The 27,093-nt window shown below is 41.6% G+C and overlaps 1 protein-coding gene across 11 annotated transcripts in view; it reads right to left on the minus strand.

Moving 5' to 3' along the window:
• Positions 1 to 27,093, minus strand: part of Ten-a (Teneurin-a transmembrane protein) — a 782,863-nt gene that overhangs the window by 543,854 nt on the left and 211,916 nt on the right. For 10 of the 11 annotated variants that reach the window (XM_076447169.1, XM_076447168.1, XM_076447161.1 and 7 more), the window contains exon 2: positions 3,237 to 3,272. The exons of the other annotated variant lie outside the window; for it this stretch is intronic. The gene's annotated coding sequence lies outside the window, so the exon portion shown is untranslated. The remainder of the gene's footprint in view (positions 1 to 3,236; positions 3,273 to 27,093) is intronic. 11 annotated transcript variants of the gene reach the window in all.

Genomic DNA, 27,093 nt, shown 5'->3' on the forward strand with positions numbered 1-27,093 from the left:
TTTCAAGATACAGTACGACAAAAGATTTTCATTGCAATGGTGCTCATGAACCACGTCGGTTCGGAACTCGCGAGATCCAAGAGAGCCTCGACTACTATAAAATTCATCGTGTAGAAAAGCGATTGTTTAAAATACAATCCACTGTCCCGGCGAAATTTGTGTCTCCGGCGAAGACCTCAGCCGGAAGAAACACAAGGAGCTTTCTATATTCCGAGGATTCCCCTAAATATGCGACGAGTTTACCTGGTAACCAGATCCAATACTTCGTGACGAGGCTTGTCCTCGACTTCTGCGGAAATTCATAAAAATACAAGCCCGTGGTTCGCGAAAAGAGACAGCGCGGCGAAGAATAATCCCGGCGACACTACGCGGGTGCGATCATCGTGTCATCCTGGCGGATCGTTCGCAGAAACGAGAGGATTCCGAACCGTCGTCGCCTTGCAGAATCGATATTCAACCAGGGTCTTTATTCCCGAAATGCTGGAGCTGCGGAGCAATATGATTCACCGCGGTAAAACAGACAGGCAGCGTGCTGTCGCTTTCAAATCAGTTCATCTCCCACTTCTGTTGACGGAGCTCCGCGTTCCCTAACGATCCATCGCGTTAATTCGAGTACACAAGGCAGTTCGAAACCCGCTCAAACCTTCGACACCTCGTCCTAGGTGTCAGAGCCGCCTCTCACCAAAGTTTTGTCACGCTCGCCTCATTTCTTCCCGCTCCCATCCTCCTTCTTCCATCCAGCTGGACACTTCCTTCGGTCTGGAGGCCGCAGCGCCCTCGGCTACGTCGCTGCTCACAGTCCTGCTGTTTGTTTTGAGCCGTGAGCTTTTGTGTTTGCGCAAGCTCTGCCGAAGCAGCGAGCGTATCCTCGTCCACAGCTGGTCCAGTCAGCCAGGCGTGTTTCGCGCGGCGGCCACACTAATTCTCTCCTCTCTCTTTCTGTTTCTCCTCTACTCTGTTCCCCCATCTTTCTCGGCAGCCAACCGACGCCGGACCTTCTCTATTTATTCAGTTTTTACTCGCAGTTTGTGAACCCTGCGCCCAAGATGCTTAATTACCGTGAACCCGCGCATCGTTGGCCGCCATTTAAAAATGTTTCCTCAAGGAACTGCGTTAGTATTTTTCCACCGCATAGACGGTCTCTGCCCTGTAGCGTCGGAGTAACCTAATCTCAGCTCAAAGTCCTTTTTAGCAAAGTATTCTTCTTTTTAGCTTGTTTCTCTTCCAAACAACATTTATTCTAAACAAAAAGAATTGAGATCTTGGTGCAGAGGCCACGTAAGTTTAGATTTCGAAAATTGAGTCATTCTACCAGCTATAACCGAAAATTGTGATGTGAATTACGGTTGGACTTCTTCTTCTTCTCCCGGTAGTGTAAAAGATTTTAGCAAATGAAATATTTACGATTAAAATTCACGTACCATCTTCGACACCAAGAGACGAGGTTATAAAACTATGACAACCTTTCATGGTCCCTATAAGATTATCTGTACTATACTGTAAATCTGGTCTCAGCGGCACAAGGCTTGTTCCATCGAAGATGCTTTACGTGTTCCGACGTGGATATTAAACCGAGCGCAGGGCGAATCGATATACTGATCATATACAGTGGCTTGCGAAAGTATCCGAACCCCGTATTTGCAATTTTTAGCATAGCCGATAAATTTTAAAGCGGGAAGCTTGGAACAATGTCTACGGTAAAGAAGTTGTCATAGCATTGTGTCTATTTTTCTAACATGTTACAGTGTGAGGACAAAGAATCGTGTCACTCATACATATTATTGATGAAGAATTCAAAGTGTGAATTATTCACAGGTGTCTAAGAAGCGGATCTTATGCATTTATGACAAAAATGAATAGAATTTAAAAATACTGTTGTATTATTTTCAGCGTATTAAACATATTAAGAAAGAAAATAAATTTCCATTTCAATCCTACTATTTTTTGTTTCTTGACAGTCTAACTTATTTCTATCCATGAAATAGCGTCGTAAATAATTATTTAAATAAAAATAAATCTTTTAAAAATACCACGTTTTTAAAACGGACTAAAAAGTATAATTTTTCATAACTATGAAAATATTTGCAACATTTAAAACGAATGGGAACACGTAGTAGAGTGGGGACGCTGAACGCGATGACGTACTACGTCACGCGGTGGAGGGGGGTGTAACGGTTAAATTTATTAATAATTTACATCTCCCAAACGCATAGGCTTTTTCAAAAAAAAAAATTTTTAATATTGCATTGTCATCCAGTTCTGAGCTATGTTTAAAATTTCAAGTCTAGCTCATCAGGAAGTTAGTGTAAAATCAATTGCAAAATTTGTACCGAACAAACAAACAAACAGACAGACAGACAAGAAAGCAAGCTAATAAAAACGTAGTAATAAATCAAATCTAGCAGCAGAAAAATTTCGAACAAACTGTTCCCCGGTTAAGCCACCAATCAATATTTTTCCTAGAAAGTTAAGGAGGGGCCAGTGATACTGAATCGCGAGGCATAACGCTAATGCGGGGTTTTTCTGAACGCGAGCGTGTACATAGATTCCCCGGTGCCTTTCACGGCTAGTGTAACGTAAGCGCTTTGATCGTTGAACGTTGATAGCGTCGATCGCGACGTTATCAGCGATATTCGATTTTCCGGTCGAACGGCTGGCTGGTTTTTCCGGGGCGTTTCTGAAAAAATACTCGCGTTTTTCCTGGCAGTGGCACGGCAGGCGATATTCTGCGGCACGTAAGAGCGAACAGGTGGCTCGGCCACCATACTAATCGAATCCCCTTTCTCGAACACGATTATTTAATTTGAAACCTATACGGTGAACGTCGAACACGATCTCACCCTCCGATGAAATTATATTCTTCCACGGTGCCCGTATCGGTTCTGTTGACCAGGGCGCGAGCACAAGCATGAACTCTTTATAGTTCGCGGAGGACGGAATTGGCTTCCATTATCGGAATAAAATTTCACAGAGTAGAGTGCCCCGATCGTTACGGACTTGTTTGCTTTGGTAAGCACGCCCACCGCGTAATGTGTGCCGCGACACACGACGAAACTAAGCCGTTTATGGCTGGCCGTTGCAACGACGTTTTCATTGGAACATCGTTGCCGGTGCTTCTACCGCTGTTAGCCAACGCTCGCAAGTAATACGACTTTTTTGATGGCTTGTAACGGGAGCTTAATTATCATTGTATTAAGGAAACTTTTAGCTTAACGCGCCCTGTTCCGTTAACTCACCTATTGTTCTTGGCGTTGGAGAGGTCGGCGATTGTCCTGCAACAGAAATTGCCGAGTTAGGTTTCAAACTACCAACTTCGCGAGAGCTGATTAAGCTAGAATCTATATTGAAATATTCCGCGGGGAAACCGAAAGCTATTACATCGGAGCGCGCGCTCGCTGGTTGCGAAAAACCTGTTCGACGGCAAACTCGGATTCATGTTATAGTGACTTTTGGGGAAAAAACGGCTTTTTCCGGTTCGCGATTTTTACAAAGAGAAAATATGGCGTGTCTGAAACACTGAAACACATTTATTTATATTTTGTAACACTGTTCAATATATTTTGTGCAAGAACAAATCTTCTGTCATGCGTGAAAATTTTATTTCACTAAAATATTCTCTGTAAAAGCTTTCTCACTTCTTTCATTTACTAAAAATCGCAGATGAACTTTCGAGAGGTCACTGAAAAGGGAAGACTTCTTTTTATTTGATCACATTGAAAGGAATGTGGAAAAAATATTTTCAGCACTGTGGAGTTGTGTGAACTAGTAAAATTTCAGGAGTAAAAGGGCAACTTAAGTTTTTCAATCTGCTTTATAACAAAAGAGGATCTTTAAGAAGTCTAAGTTGGAGAGTGCGAAAGTAGAGACTTCATACTTTAGAATGAGCACAGGCAAGGGGTTGTAAAATTTTTTTACAAGAAGTTACAAGAGTGCTAAGGTGACAAGTTGTCGATTATAATTCAGTGACAGTTGAATTTTGTGAGGTAGAGTATTGAAGAGGAGCTTCTATTAAACCATGCAGAAGTAGGTCGATTTTAAGAATTTATTAGAGGAGTACAGAATAATATATGATTGGAAAAAAAACCTTTGAAGCCTTTTGTGAAACTGACTACAATTGTGCTGGCGGTCGGATGGTTAAAAATTAATATTTTACGGTAATTATATCTAAGAGGAATGTTCCGATTGTATTATTCATCGATCGCGATAAAGATTTCCAGTGCGCATCACGATACTTTGCATAGTTGCGGTCGTGTCGCGGATGGTTTCGCGCCACGCGAGAGTCTAATATCGATTCGGCAAATTAAAGTAGTTTAAAGCTGACCAAGGATAATTTATTGCGCCTAATTTAGCCTCATCGTTTAACTGGCAACTGGGTCAGTGGACGAGGACTCATCATCCACGGGAAGGCATGTACCTCGCAGTCTACGTTACGTAACTTAATTTGCGATGGTACCCGGCTTGAAAAACGGATACGCTCATGATTAAGGAAATTAACAAATGAATCACGTCACGCCGCTCGTTTGACTGGTCGTAAAGAGCGAAACGTCTAAATCAAATGGTGCCGTGTTTTGCTCCGGGCTACGTGTAGCTGGTCTGAAACGTTTGTAATGGAGGATCGTACCTGGTTTTATTATTGAGCTCTACCACTGCTCGAATACTCTTATGTGTATTCAACAAACAAGTGTTTATTTAAATTTATTTGAAGTAATTTGTAGTAATATTATTAACATGAACCACTGTTGATTAATTCGTATTATTTTATTTCGGACGGACATCATTGTGCTATACTACTAAATAAATGGCATGAAGTGAATTCATGTAATTTGCAGTGATATTATTGAATTACATTGCTGTTGACGAGATATTAGATGAGATAAAAACTCTCATCATGTTATATTACTGAATATATTATGTGACATAACACCTGCCAATACTTGTATACCAAAGATAGAAGAACCATTTTATAGTTGCATCAAGGCTGAAAGAAGCTGACTTTTCAATTAACTGAAGTAATATTTCTGACGTATGTTACTTAGCCAATTAACATTAGCTATAATCAGATCTACTATCATTTAATTATTCTATCGAAGATCCTGTTTGAACTGCATTCTGGCCAACTGTACTTATATTACCGTGTCAAATCGTTATCCAAAGATAATTTGAGATGATCGAATTTACAGTTATTAATCTGCTCTACTTAATAAGCGGTACGATGTACCACTGTAATTAACTAAAATGATATTACTGACTCGTAACGTTGTGCAACTAATATTAACAATAATTAGTCTTATACGACTCCCATTTGTGCCATTCCGTGTGCAACGTAATAGTATATTCAACCCATACGTGATGGAATATTGAGTTACACTACTGAATATCAACTGTACTTGTAATATTGACCCGTACTACTGGAAACAATTCCCTGAAAAAGACGTTTGCACATTTTACCATAAAAATCATCACTATCTCTACAATCTATTTTTTTATAGGTATGTAAAATTCCGTGTAAAAATTCAACCCTCTACTTTGATGGAAAGTGTGACTGGAGGGAAAATCAGGTTATCGGTTTTATGGTGATTCTCCTTAATTAAATGAATGCAAAAATTCCGAAAAAATCCACGTAGCAGCTGTTGAAATGGTGCTATAAAATTTTATCTAATCTTTTATTGTCAATCCTGATAATCCTAAAATATTGGATGTTAAAAATTCGAAAAATTGAGATTTCTAATGAGAACTTCAAAGATGTTATTTATATTTTTATAACAAACATATACTGTTATACCTACAGTCTCTGTATTTTTTCAAATTGTATTATGACGTGTTCCGTAGTAGGGAAAAATGAATAGTGACTTTTCCATTGTTTCAAATAAAAAATATCACTGCTACTGGCGAGAATTGATGCAACGTTTAACTGTCGCAATGCGGAACCCAGCTAACATTTCAAACTATCCTCCGTCAACACCCTCAACCCAAATAAATTTACCTTTAATCGCACCGTTCTTATTCACATTTTTCCGAAGAACCGCAGAACAATCCCACACCCTCGACAAAGCCGTCGCGACCGGCAGCTCGGTGAAAATTTCGTAACCAGTCGAATTAATGGCGACGCGAGGGGGCTTAACGAACTATGCAGATATAATTAGCGAGCAGCTACGATGAGATCAACAGCCAGGCCATTCGCGAGCCAATTACCGGCCAATTAGTTATACGCAAATATTTCGCGGTGTCCGTGGGACGCGGGCGAGCGCGCGCTTGCGGGGGGGGGGCGGACGATTATCTGTCGTCGAGTCGTTAATCACGGCAAACATCGGGCGTAACGACGATCGCGAGCGACCGGAACTTAATCCGATGGAAACACGGCCAGATGAAAGAACCCGATAATTTCTTTTTCCGGGGGCCTGGCCGCTCGCCGATATTCTGAACGATTATCCATCGGATTTATCGCAGAGAGCGTATCTCGCGGGCAGATGCACGTCCGGATATAATTTATTGTCACTTCGCGTTCCGAAAAATGCCTTTACTGATTCATCCGCAGACGCATAAAAACCACGCAGCCCATACATTACCCGGCGTTCAGCCTCTTGTTCCCGTTTCTATACGCATACGCGAGCCCGGTGCATTATGGAGCACGCCGCCATATTTTTTTCGCAAACCGCGCTGTTGCTCCTATCACACACTCTTTTATTTATTCGCCGCTGAAACAAAATGTATAAAATTCGCAATCTCCCAATAGCAATCGATTGCTGTATGCATAATTCGGATGTAGCACAGTTTTTATTTTTCACACTGAACCTGCATAGCTAGCGAACCTAAAAGTGACCAATGCACTAGAGAATAAAATGTTGAATTTATAAAATTGATAAATAGAGCAGTGAACCTAAGCAACATGAATTATAGAGTTATAAGAATGGGGGTTAACCATGGCAGGTTTGGTCTTAAACATTGTCAATCCTGAAAGAGACACGAACGATTCGGTGCAGCTTAGTTAAAAGGATTCCTCGAGAGCAATCCGCGCAGTCCCAATCAACGAGACAAGGGAACAGACAACGAACAATCATTCGTTTCTATTTATGCAACAATTCCTGGCTGAGCCATTCTTCAAACGGTGACAGATCTTCCCCAGGTTCGTACAAAGAAGCGCCATATTTTCTTACCGAGTAAATAACGTCGGTACCACGAACACGGGCACCGTGGCAAAATGGAATTGCATATCCTCCCGCGTATAAAATACTATGTTATCATCCTTTCAGTGGCGAAAATTACGAGAATCTCGAGCTGGCAACCAGAGCCGCTTCTATTAAGCTCGTCTTGAACGCTTTATGTTGCGTCGCAATGTGATAATGGAGTTCTCGAAAGTCGGATTATCTTGTGTACGCGTTCCGGAATCTCGAAAGAAAGAAAAAAGGGAAAATAGAAGCTAAGAACAAAACGGGGAGGGGAGAGGAAAGAGTACTGGCGTCACTGCGGCGCGACGTACATTCCGCGAATTCGTTCGAAATCGTCGACGAAAGTGAACAGAAATCTGTGCAGCACACTTCATTTATGAATGATCGTATCTTCTCGTTGAAACCAATTTTTCATGCGCAACGCTGGCAGAGGTATGCGAGTATAAAGTTGGGTTCGATACGACACCCAGTTTTTCAACTAATTAAAAGTAACTTCGTGATTTATTATCGGATTACAATGCCACTCTATCAATCTGACGTTTTGTAAAGTAACATACATTTTAGTTTCGTTATTTTATTTCACAGTGCATCCAGAAAGTCTTTGAACACTACAAATAATTGTAATTTTTCTCCGATAAATCTCTGACAATTAAAACTGGACAGTTACCCAAGCAGCAATTGTTCCCTTGCATAATAGTCGAGAATTTCACAGCTTCTGCAATATTTAAGGAATCCTCTCGAAGTTCCAACCTATTGGCTGGAATAAATCCTCCCGAGAATACTATTATTTTCGGTGTCTTGGGTTTCGCGACTTAAACGTCTTATCAAGATAATGCTTCACTCTTCGGCCGAGTATGCGAAGTCGCGAGAAGATTGAAAGTTTCACAGCAATAGAAAGAGAAGGACAAAGAGAGAAAGCTCGGAAGCCACGGAAAGATAAAGGTCTGCCGTGAGTCTGGACAATGTGCTCGGAAGACAGACGCCTTTGTCCCAGATTAGCGCGATTCCTCGACTTCCTAGACGAAGTCCTTGAAACTCGACGAAAGATAGGGGCCAGGATATTGTTTTCTCGCTATCTAAACGAAACTTGGACCAACTGCACGGGCGGAGGTGGTAGAACGAGGTTTTCAAGATCACTCGACCATTACCAGATGTCAGCCTTTAAGAATGAGACACGCTTAACGAGAGACCGAAACGAGCTTCACCGAATCTTTCCTTGAAATAACATTCCTGACTCTCAGCATCAAAATACACCAACTGACACACCAAAAATACACAACAATATTATTTCCTGAACGGTCCATCTCTTAAGAAGATTCAAAAAGTATGACGAATTATTAGGAGATGTTCTAGTAATGATAAATTGCAAGGTAGGATCATTCCCTTCGTCTGATTCGCGGCCAATTTCGCATAATCATCGCGGTCCACGGTTTAAAAGTAAATCGCGGTTCCCGTGGGAGAGCCCTGACGATACCGTTGAACGAAGTACGCAAAGCTAGACTTTTCCGACGGGCACTTTAGACGTTTCCACTGCGCCGAGTATAAAGCTATTTATGTATCCCCGTTTCCCTGGGAAAAGGAGTAGTTTTTTCCACGGCTTCTGCATATAACGTGGAACCTTTGAATGTTCAAGAGACGCTCAAGAAATCCGTAATGCGGGGGGCCTCCACAATAAGTGGCTGGCGCAGTGACGTTAAGACCGAACGCAATAAAATTAATAACCGCCCCTGTGGAGGGTGCTTCGTTCACTGCGCGATAAAGGGTTACGTACACTTGCAAATGTTGAAAAATGCTTTCCGTTGAATGGATATTATCATGAAAATATTCTGTACAAATTATTATTCGCAAATTCTAGAAAAAAAACTGATGGTTTAAATATTCACAAGTGTACAGGGTGTATAAAAAGTAATGGTCATCCGTTCTAGGTATGAACAATCGTGTGCGTGCCTCGAGACAAACGAAATTGAAAGGGACTAAAATTAAATTTCGTTTGCTCGAGGCACGCGCACGATTATGTTCTGTTTCATCGACACGGTCGGGTGGACTGTAACAGCAGGTTTTTGTCTATACGTACAATTCTACACAATTAAATTGTGCAAGAACTTTAACAGCATATATCTCAGTAACTATTTGTTTGCGACATGTGGCTCCTTTCTAACTTTCTCTCTTCCCGATGAGTAGAAGGTATTTATGTAAAAACAAACTTTAATAACAATTTTCTTTGTTGTCAACAATTTCGCGGCAAGTTTCTTTTACAAATGTCCACCGATCCAGAGCTGTAGATTCATAATCCCTGCGTTTTGATCGCTAGGCACACAGTGGCCGCAGAAACCTTTTGTCATTCGATTAGTCTCATCGACGTGCACCGCGTTACATTTCTCAGCTTGCGGGACTCTGAAAAGGCGGTAAACAGGAATAAATTTTTCTCTCGATTACTCTCGCTTACCGGCGCATTAAGCATTCTATTTTCGCTCGCGATAAGTTTCAGAGCTCCGCGACCGCACACAATCGCGTTCAGTTCTCCGGTACAAAACCGAATTAATTGGAGCGATGGACCGGTGCATACACGGGTCCTTCGCCACGATTATCCGCGATGAATGCGAGCATACGTCGACGTTCGAAACAATAACCCGACACATTCATTAATGCTCGCGGACGATTAGCGTTAGTAAATCTGCCGGGCGCAGTCGCCGCGCTACTACGATCCCAGCTATTTACGCGTGTCTTTTGTTCGACCGCGGCACGGTTTCGATGTATCAACGTACAGGGTGTTTCTGAAATCGTGGTACAAGCAGTGCTGATTCTGCGTGCTGAAACAAGTTGGGAAAAAAAGGAATGACATTTTTTTGTTCGACGGTTCGTTTTCGAGTGAACACTTTGACTTTTCGACCCGTGCTTTCTAAGGCTTTTTTACTCAGCACAGTGTGTGCTATGCACCGTATAAATATTGAATGGTTATTTGTTGAACACACTGTGTATGTCGAGCTCCCGGGGGCTTGTATATCGTTTGTCGTGAATGCCCGTGCACGTGACCCGGCGAATTGCCGCGTGGCCATTATCACGCTCAACAGAAATTGAACGGATCGCCGACCGGACGTTCCCCGTAACGACCGAAAACCGGGACAACCATGGGGGAGGTGGACGGGTGCCGGACAAACCGGTAAAAAATTCACGGCGATTAACAACGGCCAATGGCGGCCACATGGCCCCCGACCAAAATATATACCGGCGCACGAAAACGAGAATTGGACAAGTGCGATTCGCCGGCGCGTGCTAGCCTGCCGACCGAAAAATTATTCATAGACGTATCGGCCGTAAAGTTGAATCCGTAATGATCGAACGGTGCGGAACGCTGCCAGCGATGCGAATCGATCGCGCTAAGAAATTCCGTTTCGAGCCGAGCCCCGCTGCGCTCGGAAATGGAACATTCTTTTTTTTCGTTTCAGCTGTTCTTGTTTTGTCATTTGGCGTTTTAGTTATTCGAATTTCTGTTGGTTATTTTATCGAATAGAAAAATAAACATGTTCTATCCTCGATTGAGATGAAGCAGAAATTCTGACGCATTGAAAACAACAGAACATTCTCAGATTTTTATAATCTTGTACTTTTTGATCGTTCTCAATTAATGATCGAAATTTCTCCACTTCCTCTTCTTCTCCACAAAGGAGCATTTATTAAAATGGCAACGGCAATTAAAGCATTCCGCAAAAATTGTAGCTTCATTGCAGCCGTTAATAGCGAGAGCACGCGTGCGGTTGACTTTTTCGCGGCCGTGGCCGTCGAGCAAATAGAACGCGTTTTTCGAATCTTTTTTCCGCGCAAAGCCTGTATTCGTGTCGATGCAAATTGGATGCTCTAGCGCGTTAAATAATCGACGAGGTTTTGTCGCAATGGCGACGCCCGAGGAGCTATTCGCTAACAAGATGTCAATGCTTCAAGCGAGCGATAATAGCACGACTCTTCCACACAGATTTCTTTCGTAACTCGTCAAAACAGGACACGTCACTCTAACACGAGCTTCAGTCAAATATAAAGCGGACCTTATTCTTTAACTTTGTACTTATAACATTAATTACTAGACTGCGGATCTTTATGCAAAATAAAAAATGTTCGCATTGATTGCAGGACACAGGAGTCAAATAAAAATTGTATTCTGCTTTTAATTATCCTACTAAGCTGAAACTAATACATTGATCTCCTTAAATATTTTTAACACGCCCACTGCTTTAAATTGTACGTGCCCATTTTTGCCATAAATGCATAAAATCCGCAGTCTATTAATTACCGTTTCATGTATACTAAAAAGTTCCACACGAAGTTCAAGTTATTTAACTCGTTGCTTTAAAATGGCGTCTCGGAGAACCTTAACATTCAAGTGAACCTTGCAAATACCGATTTGATCTGCGGTTGTGACGCGACGAAACGTCCCCGCGGCAGCTCGGAGTTGACGAAAGCGAGAGGGCGGAAAAAAAGTGCACGCGGAAAAACACGTTTGTTTATTTGGATTTCCATCGGACAGGACAACCGGCCTGTTTACATGACGTTCTTACAGGGGGCAGCTTTTCGGAAAAAGTTTCGCCGCGTTTCATCGTTTGGTAGCGAAATGTTTGGGAGCGTAGCGCGGCATCGATCCCCTGCCCCCGTAGTTTCCGTGCTCGCGAACATTGTTTGGGAAACCGGAATATATGAATATATATATTGTGTAGCAGAAAACGGGGATATTGAAGCTTTCATAAACCCGGGAGGCCACGATAGCTTTAAACCGAAAGAGGAATAAAAAGCTCGACAGGGAAAAATTGTGAAATAATAGCGCCACGGCGAAATAACTACCTCCGCGTACTATAGATTGAATTAGAATTTTCGCCAGGCAAGGAAAAGCAAACAAAGATATCGCCTCGGCTGTTTGTTGAATCGTTGTTCGGGACAGGTTTGGAGTTTGAATGTGGTGGAAAGCGAGCGCTCGGCGCGTGTCTTTGCTGTTCACAGTGGGACGAAACGACTCGACAGCCATCACCATGCTATCGAAAATCTGTTTAGAATATTTCCATCATAGTGTGTTTTGTCTGAACCAGAATTGTTTAGACTTTTTGAGAGCCTGCGTGTTTTTATGTATAATAAAAATGATCGAAGTCAATATTGTACGAGAACTTCTAAAAATCGATTGTTGTTCGCCGTCGAAACGTTTCGACTCGCTGTGCTGTTGTTTCAGAGAAGATGAACGCTTGTGTGGTATTGCCGCGGTGAATCACTGCGGACCGACAATTAATTAGGTCAAAATCATTATCAGCCCTTCCCAGGGGTTTAATGATCTCGACCCTGGCCGTTCAACTTGAATTACCGCTGCCACGACGCATTCGTTATCGCATCTCTCAGATATCCACGCACATGCAACGCACTATGCGTCGATCCACGGACATGGGACCCGTCACGCGTGAGATAATACGTCAACAAGATCGACGAGGATTGATACAAGTTACATTTGCTCGATTAAACGTTCTAGTTCCACGAGATCGACGAAAGATTTGACAGTGACAACGATTCACGGTAACATACCGTTCTACTTCAAGAAACTATTGAATAGCTGTCTAGAAAGGTGCATGTTGCATTTCATGAAAATAGGATTTTGTTACATTATATAACATTGTATCAAGATCATTATAGGTTAATATATAAATCAATTCAGCAGTCCCTGCGTGACTGGAGCAATAATAAAGCAATTCCACTACATTGCAAATTTTATAAAAAAATGCTACACACGTCATGTAGGGAACTAATTCACCTGACCTAACCCAGCGCTCGAACCATTTGGTTCAATATTAAAGAACTAATCCTATCGTAAAGGGTGTACAAATATTAACGCGGGCGACAGTAATTACCGGGGGTCCCGAACGGGGGGTTCGTCCCTAATAAATTCTTCGGGGGTTGCGAACATCTCCCTCGGCCGCGATAAACCTCGACGGAGGAGGGTCACGGATACACTTACGTGTGTACCGGCGAGATCATCAATTTTAAAGTTACGCGGTGGAAGTTTATTCCGCGGCGCGCAAAGGCACCGGCCATTGTGAAGTTGTTCAAGTTGTCGGGGACCCGGCACAGACTTGTCCCCAACCCTGGAGCAGTTGCCTCTCCGTAGGGGAGAGTGAAAGAGAGGGGTGACGGGAGGGGAGAGAATGCGCTCCTTTCTCCGTGACCGAAACCGCACATTCGCGTACACTTTGCTCGGGCGAAATGCGACGGTGGCCTGATTTAAAGCGTACGTGCAAAGGAACCCATTCAACGGGACCCCGAGCTCAAACACCGGTTACCTTCGTTCGGGGCCATTTGTTTCCACCCCTCTTCCCCCACCCCCGCAACCGATGCAGTTATTGCGTTTTAATTCGTTGCGCGAACTCGCACCGTCATTTCCGTTCGGTCTCTCTCGCGCCGATGAAAACACGCTTCGAAAAATACGCTGTTTTGATGCTATTTTCGCGGAACGCCTGCGCTTTGCGCCGCCGGCGCGCCGACGCTTCCGGTTGCGTTGCGGGAAAATATTTTTAAAAAATTGGAACTTGTCGATATTATTTTATTTCTGCTCGACCCACAGGCTTTGGACGAATACTAACCTTTAGACTGCTGGTAACTGGGACAGTATACAAGTGAGTCAAGAACGGAATAATAAAATAATTTTCATAAATATGAAAAAGTTGTGGACAACAATTTCTAGTGTTTTCTCTGCAATTCCGACCAATTGCGATTTTTGATTAATGTAGTAGTATAGGTATACAGTGGAAATATTCTAGGTCAGAAAAAATCAGCCTTTGTCAGAGAAATAATTTTCCAATGGCTACAATTTTATCATGCAATCAAGAAACGTGTGCGCCCACAGTCCAGCCTTCAACAACTGCGCAGGACAACTGCAACAGAGGTACACTGAATTAACAGTGAAATGCATCAAGATTATTACTTGTTTATTGTTCGAACTATCTCCATTCCGTTTAATTACTGCGCGTCAACCGAACAGTCGTCGCGAGATATTCCAATATCATTTATCTCGTAATGTCAATCGCATCACAATTCTATAATAATGGTTCTACATTGCATCGCAGGATTCTTGTGTCTTCGAGGATACTGAAGCAGTAAGAATGCGATTTTCTAGACTACCGTGTGTTCCGAGTCTTTCTCACTTGCATGGAAAGCGAAAAGATCGAAGCTAGTGCTAACAACAGAGTTGCGAAGCGAGCGGTCGGTTAATGAGCACAGTGAATCATCATTAAGCACGCGTCACGGAGGAAATGCAGTTCGCCATTATCGAGCACACATTATACGGAGAACAGAGTTAGCCATCATTTAGGGCACATCGCGCGGATGGTACGGTTATAATCAAAAACACATCAGAGCGAACTCGATCATCGTGTGGTCGAATAGAATGATAACGGGTAAACTGACGGTCACATGACCGATAGTACGCCCGAAAGCTCGAAATAAATATGTCGGGATCAAATTTGAAAGAAATGGGTACGAACCGCAGTAACCGCGGAAAATGGCATTCGAAATAAAAAAAAATCGGAAAAACAATTCCAGAGATTATTTCACACAATCCTGTTACTCAAAATAGTATTTCAAATACTTGTTTCACAGCATATTTAACACATGTATATTTTAGCATGAACTTTCAGTAATGTATAAAATTGAGTAGTATTTATGATCAGCTGTTTAAAGAAGTAATAAATTCAGCATTATTTGTGATTAGATTCTTGAAGAAGAAGGAAATAAAAATGGAATAGAATTATATCGAAATTTTTAAAGCAGAAAAAATGGAACAATATGTAAAATAAAATATTGTAAGAAATGAAAATTGATTGCTGCTTCTCGTCAGGTGTTTCGAGAAGTGCCAATTGACAATTCTCTGCGATCAGATATCCGAATAAGTAGAAACAGATGATTATAAATGATCGTCCTCGACCGGTCACTTAATGAGCACGGAAGTGTCCGAGTTACGCGCAATTATCGTCCGTTTCATTATACAGCGTCGGCACACTCGTGGCCGCTCGCATGCGGGTTGTTAGTGAAATTCGTGCGATAAGGATATATCAGCACGGAATATCGTATTCGCGAGTCTTCGCACAGGCACAGGACGGGACAGCCTGTCCCGGATAACAGATCAACGAGTAATCTCCATAATCGTCACTGCGTATATGAGAACCCCCAGTTGGTGCGGCGTTCTCTCCACTGTCCACCAAAGGATACGGTTACGAGAATCGTACAGCTGGACCGCGAGAAGGAAATTTCGAGGAATACTCCGGCGACGATACCGAAGCCCTCACGTGCGACCGTAAACCTTCGGATACGCCGATGAACCGCGGGAAAAATTTCGAATTCCGTCTGCCGGGTCACTCGACATCTGGCTGTAATTTTCGACACGAATCTGGCGCAATCGATACCGAAATCCTCTGCGAAAAGGGACTCCGGATTGTCGGAGCTTCTACGGATTAGCCTCATAAATGAAATCGCTCTTTGTTATACTCTCCGGCTTGTGTAAAATTGAGCCATTATTTGTGTAGAACTTTTTCTTATTAAGTATTTAAGACCACTTTTGAATAATCGAAAAGAACAAATTGTGTAATGTAACAGGAGGCACATCATATTAGGTGTACAAATTGATTTGTATTACCGTCTTCGTGAATTTGTTGTTATAAATATATTCAAATCCCTCCCAAAAAAAACCGTTAAAAAATGAAGTCCACCATTTTTCGAAAAAACAATTCCTGTAGGTCATGTGCTATCACAAGTAGAATAATATGCGCAGAGTCAGACAACTTCTGGAAGAAAGACACACCACAGACACTTTTTCAGATTTCGCAGCAAAAGAATTATTACTACAATATATGCACTTTCGAATGAGGTACCCTTTAAAACAATAAGACCATAAATTTTTCCAGAAGAAATTCCTAAAATTGACGTTCCACGATAGCAATAGCTGCAGGAACGTTCCTCGGCAATTACGTCCATCGGATAGAGTGTTTACGTTTACGGTCGATATTTTTACATGTAACGGGCCCCGGGCAGGATTTATCGCGCGAAGTGGCCATTCCGGAGCTGGTATCCTCGCCGCTCTTCTGTTCGTCGTCGTTTTGCCGAAGCGTTCGCGGCAGAATGTGTTTTATGAGACGTTTACGGAGCCGGTTCGCTCGAGCGTCGTCTTAAGCGATCGAATTTTCTCCCCGGCACCCGGGATAAGAAAAAAGACAAACGTCCCGGACCCGTAGGAATTCTAACATAATTACGGGCGGATCTCGTGACTCGGGAAAAACTAACCCAATACCCGTCCGTTCGGCTGCGTAATAAGATCGTTCCCGATTTTGATGGCGTACGCCGCGCGGACGATTCCCTATCAGCAATCGATCGACTTCTCCTCACTCCGTTCCGTCGCATTGACCATTTATTTATCATTCTATTATTCTGCAATCTGTTGCTCTACCTCGAGAAATATGGTATTACATCTATTAGCATTACGTTTATAATTAGCAAAGTTTGTTTAAAATCCTGATTGCAAAGTTACACTTTAAAAACTCCGCTCTCACCATAAACGAACCCTGAAACATTAAAAACGGAAAATTGTCGAATAAAATTCTTTCCACAACTTTATACGAAGCCGTCAAATTTGCACGCAGTCCTTAATTTTTTTATGTCCACAATTGTCAATCAAGAAATTAAAAAAAAATTCTGCAATGCATAGTTCAACGCGTGCAAAATGTCAGAATTTTTCCAATATTTTCTGCATAAAAATACGCAGTAAAAATAGAAATATAGAAGTTTGAGACAAAAGGACTTCTCTTGACAAGGATGACACAAAAGGATTGAACAGCATTTTTAACCACATCCCATCGAATAAATAGAACCATCGATTCGAGAATATTTGATCGTTTTCTTTGCCCGTCAGGTCCGCATCGATGTAACCCAGTTATCGTTCGCGTAACATTTCCGCTCGTTCCGGTTTAAATATTTCATCGAGTGCGCTAAAATTTTAATTCCCTGACGGAATACGTAAGTCGCTCGGTAGAAAGTTATTAGGCTCCATTAACTACGGCTTAAGTACGAGGGAAACAGTTTTCAATGTTCCGGGGCGAACCTTCCGGATTAATTAGAATAATTCAGTTTGAAGCGCACGCCGTGCCTTAGCAAAAAGCTGTGCGTGCACAATGTCCCCGTGGAGCGCAGTCGTTCAACCCGGTAGTTCAAAAAAATAAAAGAAAGGAGAGAAAAAGAAAAGTGCAGTGCACGTTTACCGAAACGATCCACGAACACGGTCTCGGGTTACTTAAGTTTATTGCCGGAGCCCCGATGATTCCGTTGCAGCTTCGCCTTTATTTGCAGCGCGGCCCAAAGTGGAACGATGAAAAAGTTGCGTTAATGGGATCCCGTGTTGCTCCCACGGCCTGTGACCCGTGTAATTAAATATGAATATAATTACCAGATAAAAATGTAAGGCAATTTAGGAACGCGGCCAAACGAATTTCACGAAAATACGAGCGCGCGCGGTTTAAATTCATAGCGAAACGCCAAGCTTCGAAAATTAACGAAATGTTACGCATGGCCGATCAAAACTCTTTCGGAATCTTTTTTTTTTTCATTTTCACAGCAGGAACGGGGATGTTTATATTTTTACTGCGTGTGTGAGGCTACTGAACGTAATAAAGTGCTCGAGTATTTTGTGCAATAGTTACAGCAACACGTAAGTGTTCGTATACAGCGACCAATTTAATTAATTTTTTATAGTTGTCTTTAAATAAACGTTTCAGTGTTAATTAGCAAAATATGACGACTGAACATTTTTATAGATACTTCTTCGAATACTTCAAAAATATCAATCATATATGATAGCATTTTCTGTCCATTACGAATTAAAATTAAAGAACACTTTGTTTGATAAATCTACCAACATTCGAATAAATCAAAACGAATGCACCTATAAATATAAATCCTTCGGGATAAAATATGACAATGTACATGTTACGTACACAACGATACTGATTTATTTATTGCTACGAAGTAAACCGTGGACGCACTTTGAATTGTATAAAAATATTGAATCGTATTGTATCAAATTCTATCCATCATGCTTAATTAGACAGACGTACAAATATGATAATAAATAAGAATATACAAATGGAAAATTTTGTTTATTCTCTTTTATGTCTGTCCTGATTTATACTGCATTTATAACCAATTTTTTAAAAATATGTAGTTAAGCTTAATAAAATTGTACAGACTATGGGTAATATGTAACACACTGTTTGTAATATAATACATAAATGTAAAAACTGATACACAATTTCATTAAATCGCATATGAAAATGTATGTTGCAGAAAAAAGTTTTTAAATTTCGTTGCATGCAAATACATTTAGCTTTCATATTAGAATGTGCATACATTGACTAGTGAGCGGGTTCATTAAAAAAATTATCATATTTGCTGTGCCATCTATATTATTCATTGGGAACCTTTCAAAAACGAAGCAATTACTATACATGACATTTCCAAAATCTACGTAGAACAATTCCACACGAGAAGCTAAGTTGTAAATGTGAAATAAAATTTATTCATAGAAGCCTCCCTTTCGCAGATAATCAATTCCAAGAGTTCCATCGACACGAATCCATTTACAAGAAGTAGAATTGAACATTCATGGCCTGGCACGATAACTGTCGCGTTCTACTTTCCAATATTGATTATCTTGAAAACTAAGCAAAGATACCAAAATATCTTTCAGTATCTTCCCGACTGTTTTCCCTGTAGAATTGTTGAAAAAATTGATTTCCGGTAAAATAACAATTTTAACAAATGCAAAGCTACGATAACCGGCGCACACAACTCTTCAATCTCAATTGTTTCGAGAACGAGCAACGATATGAAAAACTTTTTCAATTTCGGTTGTTCAAATAATTTGATTTTTATCAAAACGGCGGTCACTCGACGCAAAAACGCGATTTTTCAACGTTTACATTTTCGGCCTTTCGTAAATTAAAAAGAGACTGTTCATTTTTTAAAAAATCTATCGTTCGTCTTCCAAATGAAACTATGTATAAACATGATCACGAATATTTTCTTTTCTGAACAATTTCGATCAGACATTATGAAGGAAATAAATTACTACAAGTTGCACAATATATGTACGTTCCAATAAGGTACCCGTTAAACAAATAAGTTTGCTGATTTTTCCAGAAAAAATTCCTGAAAGTCCACATAAGAAGTAGAATCAGTCCTACATAGTCAGACACTGTCCAGCTCACCTTACGTATCAACCTCGATTATCTCCAAAACTACACACGCTATCAAAAAACTTTCCCCTACCATTTCAACTAAGGATTCCCCATAGAATCACCTCCCACATTCGTACCACGCACACAGCCATACCTAGACAAACTGTCACAAGACCCATCCGGCAGATATTCAGCAAGTAGCGGGGAACTGTTGTCGGACATCGGTTGGCCGACATGATTTCGTTCCACGGGTTGGTCCGTTAGGGAGCCACCGCACGGAGAAAACTTTCGTCGACGAATTAATGTCCCCGTGACAAGATTAAACGTATCCCGTGCCGGCGACTAAACAAAACACACACGCGTGCGGCAACAAGAAATCCTCGGCGCGGTGGCTAAGCTTGAGAAGCCGGGACAGAGAAATTCAAGGGAGAGCGAGGCAGAGCGCGAGGCATGGCACGCTCTCGTCTGTCCCAAGTTAGCCTCGTCCCTGAGTTTGCCCCGAGCCCGGGATAATTGTCGGTGAGTAACGTCAGACTCGCCTAAGTAAGATTTAACTCGGTGCAACGCGGTATGATTCGGTTATAACTCGATATTAACTGTAACGAAGCACGTCTTGCCTACTCCGGCGGGGCTTAAGCACCATCGGGTTAACGAAGAACCTATGTGCGTCTATACCGGCCGGGTTATGCTCGACCCGCAAGTGCATGGGTGCAACAAGAGTACACCGGAGCAACAAGAGCAGAGGGAAGACGATATAGCCGCACCCGTCGCCGCAACCCTCGGTTGTTGCTGTTGCAAGAGAGACAGAGACAGTGACGGAGGGAGCAGACAGAGAGAGAGTAACAGTTACGGCATACGGTAACGCGCCAGTATTGACAAACATCTTCATTAGCTGTCGGGGCTGCTTGTGCGCTATCTGCCTACAAACGCCCTATATACCTCTCGCCGGAGTCACTATCTACCTGCGGGTACCTGCGTTCCGACGACCTAACGGCAGACACGCCGTCGATTCGATGGGATTGCCCTCTAATACGAATTGAAACGACACGTGCGTGGCCGGTTACCCTACCTATTCGGCCCGCGAATACACCGGGCTGCATTGTGACTTTGACTGATCCAATGCGCTTTGCTCCCAGCTATGGATTATTCAGCCCTTAAACTCTACCGGGGTTTCATTCTGGCTAGAATTAGACTGTGCATCTTCATGTTTTTCTTTATTTAGTTACCGATACCGTAAACCACGTTTGGTTCACAGTTGTGCAGAATTACAATTGAGTTACTCGAGGAATTATAATGACAAAGTAATTGAATTACAATGGAATTCAGTCATATTGTAATTTATAATTCAGATCTTCATTCAATTAAATTACAATGTAATTCGCAATTGCAATTGGAGTACTTATAAAATACTTTGTAATTAAATTACAATGTAATTCGTAATTGCGTTACGTATTATGAAGGAGGACGAGGAATAGAAACTAAGCCGCATAGACAGCAAACATGTATATGAAAGAAAAATATATCGCCCTTCTTCAAAGTTCTGGGCTATAATTTGGAGAACTGTATTTTAATTACATTGTATTTCAATTACACATCTTTTTAAAATGTTTGGATTATGTAATTCAATTACGACGTAGTCGAATTACTATATAATTGAGATACAATGTAATTCAATTGTGTAATTGAATTAGCACAACTCTGGTTTGGTTTATATAGCATACACTAGTATAACATTTTACAATTAATAATGAAGTATATATCGTTACATCAATGTAACGTCTTGCACGCTTATAAAAAAAATGAATAATACAGGGAGGGTAGTATTTTCGATTGTGGAGCAGTTCAAACAAGTGTCCTTGTTCTGAATCATATTCTGGGCATTGCCAGATAATATGATTAAGGTCTTCACTCTGTGAAGTCTTCACGCTCTCTCCTGAGACTGTGATCTTCATGCAAAATATTATGTACCATATGAATCTTGAATGGTTCTTTTTTAAACGCCTTTTATATCAATAAACACATTACCGTCATCTATAATTTTTAAGTAAAACAAGGAAGAAGAGACTTAATAAGAATTTAATCGAGTCTTACTCGCAGGATTTAGAGTCGAAATTAAAGCAACAAGGTTGTCGCAGTGTAGGACGGATTAAAGAAAGTTTTATTCGACCGGTATCCAGCGATTACGGATTCGTGGAAGTTCGCGCCGAAGATATTTGTCTTTGCCCCCCCTACTCGAAGCACAGTTTTCAAGTAGAACCAAAAGGTACCATAGATCTGTTGGGTTGGTGCCCCGGGTAGAACAGTGGGGCGTAACTGCCGAAGCTAAGTCGCCGAATTGTCCACATCCGAGGAGAGGACGAAAGTACACGGGTTAAGTAATGAGCGAGAAGCTGCGCTATTTAACGAGCCCTTAATTTGCGGACCTTGTGAGCCAGCTTCCGAATTAGCCCCGCCTCCCCTTCGTACCAGGACGCCAAGCAAAACAATCGGGTAAGCTAATGAAGTTTCGATGTCGATACTCCCGAGCGAAACAGGTCAGTACGGTCTTAAAATCATGAAGGCGGAATGTTTTTAGTTGGCTCGCGAAAAAGAAAACTCGACGGAACGACCACCGACGTTGCGAGAAGTATGTACCGGGTGTTTCAAATGAAGCATTCCAATCTGTTTACCCAGAATCTATAAAGCAACTTCGAGACACTTTTTTCTTATTAAAATAAAGTTTTAAATTGCAACGATGTGTTTAAGTATTGGTACAATTTAATACATAAGTACAGATATATTTAATGAAGATTAAATACTGAACGATTAAGGTCTGGGCTAGCTAGAAATGCAAAGCTGTGTTAAATATTGAAGGCTCGTCCAAAAGAGGACTTAAATTCCCGAATAATTAAATTTTGAATTTCAACGATGTGTTTATATATTGCTGAAATTTAATACAGAAAGGTACATTCGATAAATATTAAATATTTGGAAACATCAATGTAGGTACGTTCGATAAATACTCAGTATTCAATGGTTAAATGCAGGTAGGTATCACAACAATCAAATATTTAAGCGAAGGTAATTCGCAGTGTAGAGCGAAACGGCGCGTCGGCAGTGATAAATACGCGATTCAGAATATTTTAACGATCTTCGAGTTTCCGTGTCGAGACGAGTGGAAGAAATCGTTGGATGTGAGGGACGAGCACAATGCTCTCGCAGGTGTTACACGAAGCGGTAAATCAATCTATTTTACGAACATCGTGTCGAAAGACGGTAAGCGGATTTCTGTATATTCCTCACGGGCTACTTAACGCGTATCCTCACGATGATTTATGACTTGAAGTTCAGCTAAACGACGTGTGAGCGATTATATCCGACCTATAATAAGGAATTAAGACGGGCGAACGTGAGCTGCACGGAATATCCATCGCAAAATATACACTCGACCCCATTTACATTTAAACAAGCCATTTAACTTTTCCGTTAAAGTACCGGCATTCTCAAAAATGAACAATTCCCTTCAAAATCAAACGCTTACTCACACAGTGCCTTAAATATCATTTACTTAAACACTTAAATATTTAAGGACACTGTAACGAATTAGTAGAACATACAACTTCACATTCTTATTTGATTTCAAGTTGAACGAGCATTAAAATTTTAATAGTATTTAAGATGAACTTTTTATCTTGCAAAATCGTTACTTTCTGTGAATATTCTAATTTATACTGTGGCAAGAGAATGTTAATTACTTTCTCGGTGAAATGAGGTTCGATTTTCAAGATGAGAATTTTTTAATTAACCATGATTTTTTCAGAATTTACATTTTCGCAGTCGAATAAAATTGTTTATCCTAAAGTACTGGACGTGATGTTATAACAATCAACAAAATCCCAATTTTCTCGCTACATTAAATATTAATTAGCACAACATTCTTGACAACTAGAGGCAACCTCGGTGGATTCGTTCAGAGATCCACTGTGTCAATGAATGCGAGTCGTCGCTCGCGAAAATCAGGTTTGTGAGCGAGCATTCATTGTTTATACAGGTGGAGTAGCTATAGACCGGGTTTCGGAAAATTTAATCCATCCCGATCACTGGTCCGGCCCTATGGCGAGAGAGGACAAGGTACGAGGGAAGCAATAACGATAACATTAGCAGAAGCCAAGCGAGTGGCGAATGCAGGAGTCGGCCACAACGGTAGTTGCGATGCAAAGAGGTAATGGTCATAATCCTGTTACCAATTCCATTTGTCGAAACAAACGAACTCCGACCGGTACGTGCCGGCGCGGCGTCGCGCATATCTACCCCATTGTCACTAATACAGTTTCTATCCCTCTACGAATTGGTCGGGCTCTATTGTCGGTAATTAGAACGCTGGAGAGCTTCGGCTGCACTACTGTCAGACTTCAGCTACCTTTTGCGTCAAAGCAGACGAGCTGCTCGGCCCGACCGTGAATCCTTGCAACACGTTTTCGTCGAGGAAGAACCATTCTTTCGTGCGGTCTCCTTCTGTCTATAGTCTTAGTTAGCTTTCTGTGGATTTTAAGGCTTGAACACTTAACTCTTGGATACATTGTGCTGTTGTTTAACTCTTTGCTGTCGGAGCTGTTTCAACTTGAAAATTAAAGATTTCTTCCGACCCAGAAAAATTCCATTGTATAGAATTGTTCTTTTTCTTTTTATTGAGCCACTAAAACCTATTATAGATTTATTTCAGCTTTGACAATTTTACAGTAGGCTCTTACAGTCAGTGTACAATGACAGACTTAATAATCGCTAGAGATGTAGATTGCAGTCGTTTAAAAACTGGAAGATATATTCGCAGGCTTTATAACAGTAGGTTTAGCAAAGAAAATGTCCGCTTTTAATGGTAGAAAAAACTTAATTTTGCGCAACTTATTTAGTAATTTAATTATTTGGAAATCATAAAGATGACACTGCCATAGAACATGATCTAAGTTCTCGGAGCTATAATTACACTTACAACTAGGATCACTAACAATATTTACTCGATACAGAGAGGCAGCGAGATTATACTGATTGGTTTACTGTGGATATAAAACCCTATAGGATTGTTTTCAGTTTACGGATATGAAATTGATAGAATACCTCATGTAATACTTGAATGTGTAGTAATTGATCAGTAGACTGCGGATTGTTACGCATTTATGAAGAAATTGGCTAGGTGAAGAATTAAAAAAGTCTAACCGTTTCTGTTCGTATTGAGACTGGACTTTTGCATAAATGTTGAAGGGGTGCAGTATCGTCAAAGTGACGTTTAAGATGCAAAGGACGAAAATTTTCGTGAAAAAAAGTTCCACCGTTTTCTGCCAGCAAAGCGATGTAAAATCAGCCCGGATGAACAAGAAGCCCATGAAAACGTTCCGCAGGGTACAGAATAGTCGATAGAGAGCGTTGCACGTCTACGACACTAAAACCGAAATAAAACCCTCTCCAGTTAAAAAATGCATCGGGTACGTCGACCGGCTACGGTTACGGTCGTAGGCGGCCCATGCTTTTATTCAAGAGCAACTTTTTTAGACGCTTGGCTCCCTCGCTTTTAACTCGTTAACACTTTGACTACCATGTCGCCCGTGTGTATATAAATAACGCAAACTCCGCAATTTAATTTCGAGCGAAAAATTTATTTTCACGCAGATGTATTCAATTAAGTAAATCCCAGTTTAGTGCAGTCATTCCAAATGCGTTATGCGCTGAAACATTTATGGACGTACGTCGCGGGAGCTAGCAATTTCGTCCGAAAATAAAACGTTCATCATTTTATGCATTTATGACAGAAATTATAGATATACAATATTTTCAACTTGCTGAAACCATTAAATGAATAAATAAATGTCTGTTTCACTCTTGATTTTTGCTAATTATGAGCACGGTGTGACAGTCGCGTTAAAGGTAGTGCTCTGTCCCTTGGGCAGAGAGTGTAGACGATGTTCGGACGTATTGGAGACTGTAGTAGGAGGATTGGCGCGGTCTGACATCGGCGATCGGTCATTTACGAGCAATTAGAAGCGGCATAGTGCACGTCCAGGACGTAGCATCATCCGTACAGGCTTCTACTTATCTGTCGGCAGTTCGATGCCCGGCGTGCCAGTGTATTATCAATCTGGTAAGCATATCGTAGCCGGCCAGTCCCAAGCTGCGTCGCCTATCAGCCTAATCTACTCGCCTAGCTATGCACGCCCGTACGGTGCAAACATCGCCATTGTGTCTATCTGTTGAACTGCAGTGCGGGTATACTCAGGATAATAGCATTGAAAATGATTCTATTCTCGGAAATAATGGCATGGCGCCTGCCGAGCCCGCGCCCACTCGCATCCACAGAGATGTAGGTACTGTAGGTACGTATGTGCACGCGTATGTATGCGTCCGATCCGAACGTCGAACGAGTCCCGAACACTCCGAGCATACTTTCTCGCCTCTATCAACCCGGTCGATCCCTATGAATCCCCTTTTTCCCAGAATGGAACGCATTAAACAGCCTGGTCTTTTTTCGTACTTCAACCGGGCGAGCTTTAACCTGTTCCATGGGGTATTTTTCGATCCCATGTATGTCGGCGCTGGAATTCCAGGCCAGCCGAACGGGTTTGAAAAGGTTTTATGCATGAAATCCGCAAGCAGAAATTAACGGAGTTGTGTTTCGAGTGTTTGAACTTCGAACGGCTACGAATAGATCTCTTTGTGAGATGTTGCGAAAAAATTGCTCGCAATGTTCCTAATCGTTTCCCTACTGTTTCCATTTGAGATCGGTAGACAGCAGACTTTATACATTTATGAGAAAAATGAGTAGAAAAACATTAGAGGAATTATAAGAAATACAGTAATATTTCCTTCAAGCTATTAAACATATTAAGAAAGAAAATTAATTTCTATTTCACTCGAGGGTAGAAAATCTTTATCTTGCATAAATACTCAGTGATTCACCTAAGTTTCTCTCGTGATTCACATAATATGAATAATTTGATGTGATCAGCTTTCCAGTAAGAGAAATATATTTCCAATATTTAAAAATATCGACGTCTCCGCAAGAGTTGGGTCCTAATTCCTATAGTTTTCTGGATTATATTCGGAAATTCACCTAACTTTCCCACTAAACTCCTCATTTCTGTCCAGCGTTCTCCTCTGGCCATTCTTCCTCGTCCCAGGACACTCGGCATCGCCGGTCAACGCGCTCGCTTTGTGCGAATCCTCCGGTCCATCCATCTGAATCCCGAATCGACGGATTTCCCTGGCGCTCTTTGATGATCCCGAATCTCTCTGTCACCGTCCCACGCTCGGATTTAAAAGTAGGGCAGTCGGAACACACCGGGACCGACCGAACCGTTCCACCTAGTCGAGGTATAGGGGAACCCGGCGCGCAGAGTTCTCGAAGACAAAAAAAAGTCGATGATGGAGGAGAGGATAGGGTAAGTCGGTTGTGCTTCGGACTGAACAGATGGGCCGGGATAGTGCCTTCTCTAATGGATTAGGTAGAACGGCCGCGATCGATTTATTGTCGGCAGAATCGAATGAATCGGTCGGAATTGAGTTGTTCAATGGGCGGCCGCGATAATTGACCTGCGCTAGAGAAATTATTATAGTTCTCGATCGTTTGGAAGTCGAAGAGAATGTACAGTAAGGTTCTCGGCCATAGAAAATTTCTTTTTTCAAATCTTTTGGTCTGGAACCCCGAAATTGGGAGA

Source organism: Lasioglossum baleicum, chromosome 2 (genome assembly GCF_051020765.1).
Source record: "Lasioglossum baleicum chromosome 2, iyLasBale1, whole genome shotgun sequence".
In the NCBI taxonomy this organism is placed as follows: domain Eukaryota; kingdom Metazoa; phylum Arthropoda; class Insecta; order Hymenoptera; family Halictidae; genus Lasioglossum; species Lasioglossum baleicum.